This window comes from Pseudophryne corroboree (genome assembly GCF_028390025.1).
Source record: "Pseudophryne corroboree isolate aPseCor3 chromosome 3 unlocalized genomic scaffold, aPseCor3.hap2 SUPER_3_unloc_9, whole genome shotgun sequence".
Taxonomy (NCBI): domain Eukaryota; kingdom Metazoa; phylum Chordata; class Amphibia; order Anura; family Myobatrachidae; genus Pseudophryne; species Pseudophryne corroboree.
The window spans coordinates 2,648,724-2,659,750 of record NW_026967585.1 but is presented as its reverse complement, the minus strand read 5'-3'; positions in this window follow the sequence as shown (position 1 = coordinate 2,659,750).

Below are 11,027 nucleotides of genomic sequence, written 5' to 3'. Positions count from 1 at the left end.
ATCTGACTGTATGCAAATGTCATTATAGTGTTCTGTTTTTTTAGGTAGCACGTCTGTCTGATATTAAAACAGAAGATACAGAGAGAGAAGAAGAGACATATGTGACTGATATAAAGGCAGAAGATATAGAGGGAGAAGAAGAGACGCATGTGACTGATATAAAGGCAGAAGATATAGAGGGAGAAGAAGAGACGTATGTGACTGATATAAAGGCAGAAGATACAGAGGGAGAAGAAGAGACGTATGTGACTGATATAAAAGCAGAAGATATAGAGGGAGAAGAAGAGACGTATGTGACTGATATAAAGGCAGAAGATATAGAGGGAGAAGAAGAGACGTATGTGACTGATATAAAGGCAGAAGATATAGAGGGAGAAGAAGAGACGTATGTGAGGGGTGATCAGAAGTGTAAGGGCGAGGAGATTCCTACAGATATTGGCACAGGTGAGTAATAAACACTTATTCTCCTTGGTCAGTCACTACAGCTATCTCTTCCACCTCCTCTGACAGTAAAAACTAATGAGGAATATGTATTTTCCCAGTGGGGGAGGCGGGAGACATCAGCCCCTATTATACTCCTGCTCTCCTCCTCACATCATGTCACTGTGTGTTACCAGCCCAGAGATCTGACCAGTCTCCTCCCCACACTCTCTGGTGTATCTAATACATCAGGAGGCATCAGCCCCTATTATACTCCTGCTCTCCCCCTCACATCATGTCACTGTGTGTCACCAGCCCAGAGATCTGACCAGTCTCCTCCCCACACTCTTTAGTGTATCTCATACATCAGGAGACATCAGCCCCGATTATACTCCTGCTCTCCCCCTCACATCATGTCACCGTGTCACCAGCCCAGAGATCTGACCAGTCTCCTCCCCACACTCTCTGGTGTATCTCATACATCAGGAGCCATCAGCCCCTATTATACTCCTGCTCTCCCCCTCACATCATGTCACTGTGTGTCACCAGCCCAGAGATCTGACCAGTCTCCTCCCCACACTCTCTGGTGTATCTCATACATCAGGAGCCATCAGCCCCTATTATACTCCTGCTCTCCCCCTCACATCATGTCACCGTGTCACCAGCCCAGAGATCTGACCAGTCTCCTCCCCACACTCTCTGGTGTATCTCATACATCAGGAGCCATCAGCCCCTATTATACTCCCGCTCTCCCCCTCACATCATGTCACTGTGTGTCACCAGCCCAGAGATCTGACCAGTCTCCTCCCCACACTCTCTGGTGTATCTCATACATCAGGAGCCATCAGCCCCTATTATACTCCCGCTCTCCCCCTCACATCATGTCACTGTGTGTCACCAGCCCAGATATCTGACCAGTCTCCTCCCCACACTCTCTGGTGTATCTCATACATCAGGAGCCATCAGCCCCAATTATACTCCTGCTCTCCTCCTCACATCATGTCACTGTGTGTCACCAGCAGCCATACTGTGTGCTAGCATTACCTCTGCGTATGGTATTACATGCCCTGAGAGTGTCTCTATTAGCACACGCCGGACTATATATAAACCATTTTTCTCTATCATCCTACAGGTAAATCTTTTTCTCGTAGTCCGTAGAGGATGCTGGGGACTCCGTAAGGACCATGGGGAATAGACGGGCTCCGCAGGAGACATGGGCACTTTAAGAAAGACTTTGACTCTGGGTGTGCACTGGCTCCTCCCTCTATGCTCCTCCTCTAGACCTCAGTTTGAGACTGTGCCCAGAGGAGATGGGTGCACTGCAGGGAGTTCTCCTGAGTGTCCTGCTAATAAAGTATATTTGTTAGGTTTTTTGTTTTCAGGGAGCACTGCTGGCAACAGACTCTCTGCATCGAGGGACTGAGGAGAGAGAAACAGACCTACTTCTCTGAGTTGCAAGGTCTTGTTTATTAGGCTACTGGACACCATTAGCTCCGGAGGGATTGGAACACAGGTTCGTCCTGGACGTTCGTCCCAGAGCCGCGCCTCCGTCCTCCTCACAGAGCCAGAAGAAAGAAGCCGGGTGAGTATGAGAAGAAAGAAGGCTTCAAAGGCGGCAGAAGACTTCGTGAGCTTCACAGAGGTAACGCACAGCATTGCAGCTGTGCGCCATTGCTCCCATACACCTCACACACTCCGGTCACTGTAAGGGTGCAGGGGGGGCGCCATGGGCAGCAATATAAACCTCTCCTATGGCAATAAGAGATATATACATGTACAGTTGGGCACTGTACATGTATGTAAAAGAGCCCCGCCATGTTTTACATATTTTGAGCGGGACAGAAGCCCGCCGTCGAGGGGGCGGTGCTTCTCCCTCAGCACTCACCAGCGCCATTTCTCTTCACAGCACAGCGCTGAGAGGAAGCTCCCCCGACTCTCCCCTGCTTATAGACGGTGACAGTGGGTTTTCAAGAGAAGGGGGGGGGGGCACATAATTGGCGTTATGCAGGTGTTTCAGCGCTATTGGAAGGAACATACTGTGTTTTTTCCTGGGTTATAGCGCTGGGATGTGTGCTGGCATACTCTCTCTCTGTCTCTCCAAAGGGCCTAGGGGGAACCTGTCTTCAGAAAAGAGATTCCCTGTGTGTGTGTAGTGTGTCGGTACGTGTGTGTCGACATGTTTGACGCTGAAGGCTCGCCTAAGGAGGAGGGGGAGTGCATGAATGTCAGGTTGCCGTCGGCAGCGCCGACACCGGACTGGATGGATAAGTGGAATGTCTTGAGTGCTAATGTAAATGTATTACACAAGAGATTAGACAAGGCTGAGGCTATGGAACAGGCAGGTAGTCAGACCATGCCTGTCCCAGTGGCACCGGGACCTTCCGGGTCTCAGAAGCGCATATTATCCCAAATCACTGACACAGATACCGACACGGATTCAGATTCCAGTGTCGATTATGAGGATGCAAAATTACAGCCAAAAGTGGCTAAGGGTATTCGTTACATGATTATTGCTATAAAAGACGTTTTGCATATCACAGAGGAACCCCCTGTCCCTGACACGAGGGTACACATGTATAAAGAGAAAAAGCCTGAGGTCACCTTTCCGTCCTCATATGAGCTAAGCGAATTGTGCGAAAAGGCTTGGGAATCTCCAGACAGGAGACTGCAAATTCCCAAAAGGATTCTTATGGCGTATCCCTTCCCACAAAAGGACAGGATACGGTGGGAATCTTCACCTAAGGTGGACAAGGCGTTAACGCGCTTATCAAAAAAGGTAGCACTGCCATCCCAGGATACTGCTACCCTCAAAGATGCTGCTGATCGCGAGCGGGAAGTTACCATGAAGTCCATTCACACGCATTCTGGTACTATTATTAGGCCGGCTATGGCATCGGCCTGGGTTTGTAGTGCTGTCACAGCATGGACTGATTCCCTATCAGCAGAGATTGAAACTCTGGATAAGGATACCATTTTGATGACCCTAGGGCATATAAAAGATGCTGCGTTATATATGAGGGATGCTCAAAGAGACATTTGTTTACTAAGCTCTAGAATAAATGCTATGTCTATATCTGCTAGGCGACTCTTGTGGACCCGGCAGTGGACGGGGGATGCCGATTCAAAGCGGCATATGGTGTCGTTGCCTTACAAGGTGGAAGAGTTGTTTGGAGAAGGCCTCTCGGACCTTGTCTCTACTGCTACAGCAGGTAAATCTAATTTTTTGCCTTATGTTCCCCCACAAACTAAGAAGGCGCTTTATTATCAATTGCAGTCCTTTCGTTCAAATAATCCCTTACGCAACCTGCGGGGATGTGTAAGCATGGGGGGGGGGGTGCACGAGCAGCGGGCATGTGCATTGGGGTTAGTACAAGGCATATGAATCATGATATTTTTCGACTTTGACAATACCCATGGTACTAATGTGGACCCCAGCATCCTCTAGGACGTAAGAGAAAATAGGATTTTAATAGCCTACCGGTAAATCTTTTTCTCGTAGTCCGTAGAGGATGTTAAGATGTTTTGCAGCTGTTGCTGTTGCGTTATGCATGCACGTTGGCATGGGTTATGTTAATGGCCATGTTAGGCGGCATGTTTGTATGGTGTGAGCTGGTGTAAATCTCACCACTAGTTAATGTAAATTCTCTCGAAGTTGTCTGTCTCCTTGGGCACAGTTCCTATACTGAGTTCTGGAGGAGGGGCATAGAGGGAGGAGCCAGTTCACACTTAAAAAGTCTTAAAGTGCCGAAGGCTCCTGCAGAACAGTCTATACCCCATGGTACTAAAATGGACCCCAGCATCCTCTACGGACTACGAGAAAAGGATTCACTGGTAGGTTATACAAATCCTATTATACTCCGTTACAGTAATAGCAAAAACAAATTAGAATATTCCGCTCTAATCTCAGATGTTTCAAGATCTGTCCCAGATGATGGTCGTCGATTACGTAGTTTAAACAATATAGTTCAGTCGCCCTCAGGGTCCATCTTTAATAACTGTATTTATTAAACTGTGGAGGGTTTATAGAAGTCTATATCCGCTGCAGACAGAACTAGCTTCACTCGGAACTAACCTGCTATGTGTAAGTCTTTAGGCTTTATACACTGCAAGGATACGCTAACATTGTCTTACCAGATATTACACTCAGGGACTGTGATGCTGGGTGCAGTAGTCATTCAGTATAACATAATTTATCTTATCCTGGACAACTGTCCCCTTTCACCTACTTATGTATACAATACCCCAAACATCTTACTAGACAGTTTCCATCTGAGATACTGATAATAGGAAGATATATTTATTATAATCATCCAGCCTAAAAGCTGTGTATATTCTTTCCACTAATCCTAATAAAATGTACATATATAGAACAATGAGGTCATACATATACAAAATGGAGCTACACATGGACAAAATGGCATCTAAAAAGTAGTTACAAATATCACCCCATATTGAAATATATCAATGTGAGGAATCAATTGTAATGACCTAGAAGGTCTATTCTCTAATGTGACCCGTGTACCGCAGAGTAATAAGTATAATCACGCACACCTGGAGGTCTAATTCTCCGAGTATTATAGAGGTCATATTCAGCTAAGGAACGGGCGGCATTACTGGTCTGTTCCTCAGTAGTGGAGGATCTATCAAGATGAGGGTCTGGAGCAAGAGTAAAATCTCCCATAAGGAGAAGTGCAATTTCTTGTAGCTTTTTAAAAAAAAAAAAATATTTAAGAAATTGGGGCTGTCTGGCATGAGGGCCATAGAGAGAAGTGAGGGTGACATATTTATTATGAATCTTCCCAACTATAATTAAATATCTACCATTGCAATCCACCCACTTCCTTTCCAGATGAAAGGGGCAGGATCCATTAGAAAGGATGGCTGCCCACAGGAGATATAGCATGTTGGGTAGTTATTGGTAAACTGAGGGGGAGAGTGCAATGGAACATGTGATTCCTGAATGTCTACCACCGCCGCCTTCTGGTCAGCAAAATATTTTATTGCAAGACCTCTTATGAGGAGAATTAAGACCTTTTACATTAAGACTTAAAAACGTCACCGTGATAGAGAGATCAGATCATGGTATGAACCATCTAGGATCATCTGTGTAAAGTCCAATAGAGTCTGTAGAACGTGTGCATACTTCAAACTATCATAACAGAAAAAATAAAATAGGGAACAAAAATGGGAGACAAACAGAAATAGCGTCCATAAAGGAGCTAGAGATTCCGTCACTAGGGTACCATGACAGAAAGGTAGAAAAGGGTGGCAGTCGGGCCTAAAAGGGAAACCCACTGACTACTCCAAGTAGCCATACGAGAGTGCAAAATCTAGTCATCATAGTAACAATTGTAGAAAGAAATATCAAATGTAGCATAACATAGTACTATTCTTAATCTCAATGTAACCAGAGGAGGTAAAGGCTAAGAACCTGGTCTTTTATACTACTTAGGTACTACCAACACAGTTATAAGGGCAACAGGATGTTAGACGAATCAGTCATGCTTTGCCTGAACACCCAACCATTCTAGAAAGATATAGCGAAACGTAAGAGTGGAAAGAATATCAGACCATATGCTATATAGCAATTAAAGAGCACAGGAAATAAAGAGAAACAAATACGTTTTAAACCCATAACAAGAACAAATAAATCTGGCCCAAAAAAAGATCCATGCCCACTTAGTCCCATATGTCACATGTTACAGTAGGAAACAAACTCTGAGTGTCTGCAACAGTGTTACTCCTTTAGCATATTATTTGAAGATGGAAGACCACTCCTGCGGACTTGGTTTAGGTAAAGTGTCATGAAGGGCTGTCAACAGGAGTGTCCCACTTTTTCATAATAGCAGGGCCATCCTCGGGTGAAGGTATCACTGAAGATGCCATTTTGCATTACAATAAGCTTAGTAAGAAAGCCCCATTTGTATTGTACATTTCCTTGGGTGGAATAGACGCCTTTTGGCCAGTATCACAGGAGAAATATCTGAAAATATCTGCAGGTTATCCAGGCACTCAGCTGTGGATGAGGAAGACAAAGCAGCCTCTAGAATGCGTTCTTTAATATGAAAAAAGTGGACCCTGAGCCGAGTGTCCCTCGGTGCTTGGATAGGGGCCTGTTTGGACTTTGGGAGTCTATGGATCCTATCAAAAAGAAGGTCCGCGGCAGAAGCCTTCGGTGGAAGTTTCTGAAAAGAGGGCAGTGGCATAATCATAAAGCTCAGCATTTGTAACAGAATCTGGAATGCCCATTATTCTGATATTATTTCTCCGAGACCTGTCTTCTAAATCAATGACTTTATCACGAATAGAGACCATGGGGTAAATTTACTGAGATGGGAGTTCTATTTAAGATGGGATGTTGCCCATAGCAACCAATCAGATTCCAGGTATTATCTTCTAGAAGGTGCTAGATAAATGAGAAGTAGAATCTGATTGGTTGCTATGGGCAACATCCCATCTTAAATAGAACTCCCATCTTAGTAAATTTACCCCCATGTCTTCTTGAAGGGTGTCATGTGCTGAAATCAGATCTTTGTGAGATGCAACAATCTCTTTCATCTTAGTCTGTACGAGTGCCAATCTCACTGATATCAGACCTCAAAGCTTGATTGTTAGAGTTAAGTTCTGAGGTTAGTTCAGTCCTTAAATTTAGATAACAGAATGTATAGAGCGTAGAGTAACAGGACCATCTAGAGTGTCTTAAGACGTCTTCAGCCATTACAGCTGGGCTGTGCGACTGACAAGAAGAAGCAGATGATGTTGTAGTGGTCTCAGAAGGACCACCTGAATTTGAGGTACCAAAGGGATGGACAGGTGGGGCCAATTTGGTACATTTTAACCTTTTTTGGAGGCATGGTAAGCCGGCTACAAAGAGACAGACCTCTCAGAGATAGGAAAATACAAACGATCTATAAATAAAAGGAACAGTAGTACGCTGTCAGGAGGTTACATCAAGATGACTTGGTTCAAAATGACATTCTTAGTTGGGATGACGGGGGTATCTGAGCCAAAATTTAAAGTAAACATGATGTATTGCAACTCAACAGTAATGATCGAGATATTCCACTAGAGGTCAGCGTGACCACAGACGTGAAGTACTCAGCACAGAGAGACACAAATGGCTAAATATATTCAGTGGATAATTCCACAAAATAATATACTGTGAGGTTGTAATCAGAGTGTAATGAGCTGTACTCAGACGATACTTGATACTGGGCTCTGCATGTAGACTGAGAGGAAGTAGATTATAGTGGTACCATATAAATAGAAGGTAGTGTCACCTCCAGGCAAATGCCTCAATTTAGTGTAGTGACCCCGGTCCAGCTGTCAGGACACTTATTTAGCAGCTTATATCAATTTTAAACCTTACTGAAGGCAAAGCAAGTGATGGCCGGGCACCAGGATCCAAAATGGCAGCCACCTCACTTCCCAATATCCCCACCGGTCTCTGGTGACTGTGGGCAGCCTGTTCTGTCCCCAGTAATAGCGGGAGCTGCTCACCTTTGTGAGCGGGAGAGCAAGTGCTCCCACCTGAGGCAAAAGCGCCTCCAAGTCAGGTGTCCAGAGCATGCAGGAAAGCCTGGGCGCACTTAGCCCCGGAATACAGCCCATGGCTTCAGCGGTGTCACTGGGGTAAGCAGCTTTTGGGCAGGAGGAGTGGGGGACGTAATAGATTGGGTTTTGGTCCCAGTGGTGGCTGAGAGCTATCAGGTAGGGTAGATAAGAAGCCACTTAGTGAGGAGAGGTCCAGAAAGCACGTCTGGATGGACCACGCCCCTCTTATTTATTATTTTTTATACTCCCAGGGGTGAAAGGTGTGGTACATCCCTGCAAAGGCAGATCCAATCTCTTTCTCATCAGACTCTACTGTCTTCCCTGCACTCTCACTCAGATGTTCACTGCTGCCAGTAGCACACGTATGAGAAGCAGAAGTATGGTGGCAGCTGTATAGATCCTGATATGTAATTCTCTGTTTCATACTTACCGTACACACATCATCCTTATTACTATTGTGAGAATAGAGGTAAGACACTGATGGGGGAGTAACAGTGTATTATAACCTAGCAGATGATGATTACAGGGTATTATATGGTGTATTGCATGTAAAATACCTTGTTCCACACCTACTCTGCTGTAGCAATATACCTTATATAAGGGTGAGTAACACATGTACAGGCCTACCAACGTATGAGCACACACACATAAAGGAATGCTACCTTACCAATGCTTCCAGGAGTAACGTTAGGAGACCTTTCTCTGATCCATCAGCTCATATGACTGATATTATTGTTGATCTAGAATCTCCAATTCATACGATATGTTCCCCATCCATTGTTTTACATTGGTGCTGACATAGGACTTGGCGAGTGACTACATCTCCATTTATACTTCATGGTTAGTTACCAGTACAAGAGAGAGATATATCTAAGTCTTATTATAATATTACATTTGTTATTGTGAGTGTTCTCAGGAGGGTGGACACAATGATATAAAGCCTTCATTAAAAGTTATGTTTTATGATACACACACATTTACAATTAAGTGTCCCAGAGAGTCGTCTTCTCCTATTGTTTACAAGATTAATATTGTTACAGAAAATTTTACATTTCCATAATGTATTTTATTTCCAGCAGATGGACACACAAGCAGGAATATCTCAGAAGGACATCTAATGTTATCCCCGGATTGTGACATAAAAGATAATGACAGTAGACAGGATTCTCCAGGAGATAACCCCATTACCCCAATTATACATCCAGCTCTATCAGCTGATCCCTCTGATCCTGGAAAATGTTCTCCTGATCACTCTGATATTGGTGCATCTGTTCCAGCTCTGACAGTAGATACAGTGTTTCCCTGTTCTATAGATGCCAAATGTTTTACACAGAACACAAAGCCTATTACCCATCAGACAGGTAAGGCAGGTGAGAGGCCACTGATATGTTCTGAGTGTGGGAAATGTTTTAACCAGAAATCGCGTCTTGTTAGACATCAGCGAAGTCACACAGGTGAGAAGCCATTTTCTTGCTCTGAGTGTGGGAAATGTTTTACACAGAAATCAAAACTTGTTCCACATCAGCGAAGTCACACAGGTGAGAAGCCATTTTCATGTTCTGAGTGTGGAAAATGTTTTGCATGGAAATCAGATCTTGTTACACATCAGCAAATTCACACAGGTGAGAATCTGTTTTCTTGCTCTGAGTGTACAAAATGTTTTACACGGAAATCAGACCTTATTACACATCAGCGAAGTCACACTGGTGAGAAGCCATTTCCATGTTCTGAGTGTAGGAAATGTTTTACACGGAAAGCAGTTCTTGTTAAACATCAGAGAAGTCACACAGGTGAGAAACCATTTCCATGTTTTGAGTGTGGGAAATGTTTTACACAGAAATCACAACTTGTTCCACATCAGCGAAGTCACACAGGTGAGAAACCATTTCCATGTTCTGAGTGTGGGAAATGTTTTACATGGAAATCAGGTCTTTTTGCACATCAGAGAAGTCACACAGGTGAGAAGCCATTTCCATGTTTTGAGTGTGGGAAATGTTTTGCACAGAAATCATATCTTGTTAAACATAACAGAAGTCACACAGGTGAGAAGCCATTTTCTTGCTCTGAGTGTGGGAAATGTTTTACACAGAAATCACATCTTGTTACACATCAGCAAAGTCACACAGGTAAGAGACCATTTCCATACTCTGAGAAATAAGCTCTTATTGCACACAATAGACATCACTCAGGTGAGGAACCATTTTAATCTTCTGGAGTATACTTATCTTTGCCATGTATTGTTCCTCAAGATCCTGTCCTATCTCCTATGCTTTTTGCAATATACATGCTACAGCAGGGTGAAATAACCCAGTACCAATCCTAACTGTCTAGCTGAGCTCCAGTTGTGGGTGATGCCAGTTGGCTGTGACTCAGTCCTAGTGAAACAGGTTCTGATAGAAGCTCACCAACAAAGGGCAGGGCTACAGCTCAGCTTTACCTACCAACCAGATGTCAGGAATCTGCATTCTCCACCGCATCACTTCCTGTGAACAGGCGTCCCCTGGCTTCAGTCCTCTGTCTTCAGAGTATCCCCTGTGAATTGGACCTGTGGAACTACAGGTTCCAGCAGTTCAGTTCCAGTCTTCAGTCTCCTGCTGCCTGGCGTACACAATGCTTCTAGTTAACAGCATTTACTCCTGGTGCACTACTGAGCCCAGCCAGCAATCAGCAGTGCATTGCAGAATTACTCTCCTGATGAATCATTAGCTTCAGCTAACTCACAGCTGATCTGAACACCCAATCCAGCGGGGTGTGTTCTCACAGAAATGCAACATCCAATCATCACAGACCAAGGGGTATAAACTCCAGTTCCTGGCTCAGTCTCATTGCCTCGGATGAATCACATTTGGTGTGTCAAGGTCTCCTGGTTCCCCGTGTTCCTGTCTCCAGTGGTTCCCTGTGGATACTCATCATTTCATTCCATTCATCATTCTGCATTTCTCCTGCTTGTTCCAGACTCCAGCCACAGCCTGCCACAGTTCATCAGCAGTAATAGACTCTCCTCAGATGTTATTCATTGCCTAACTTGTGCACCTTGGGGGTAATTCCAAGTT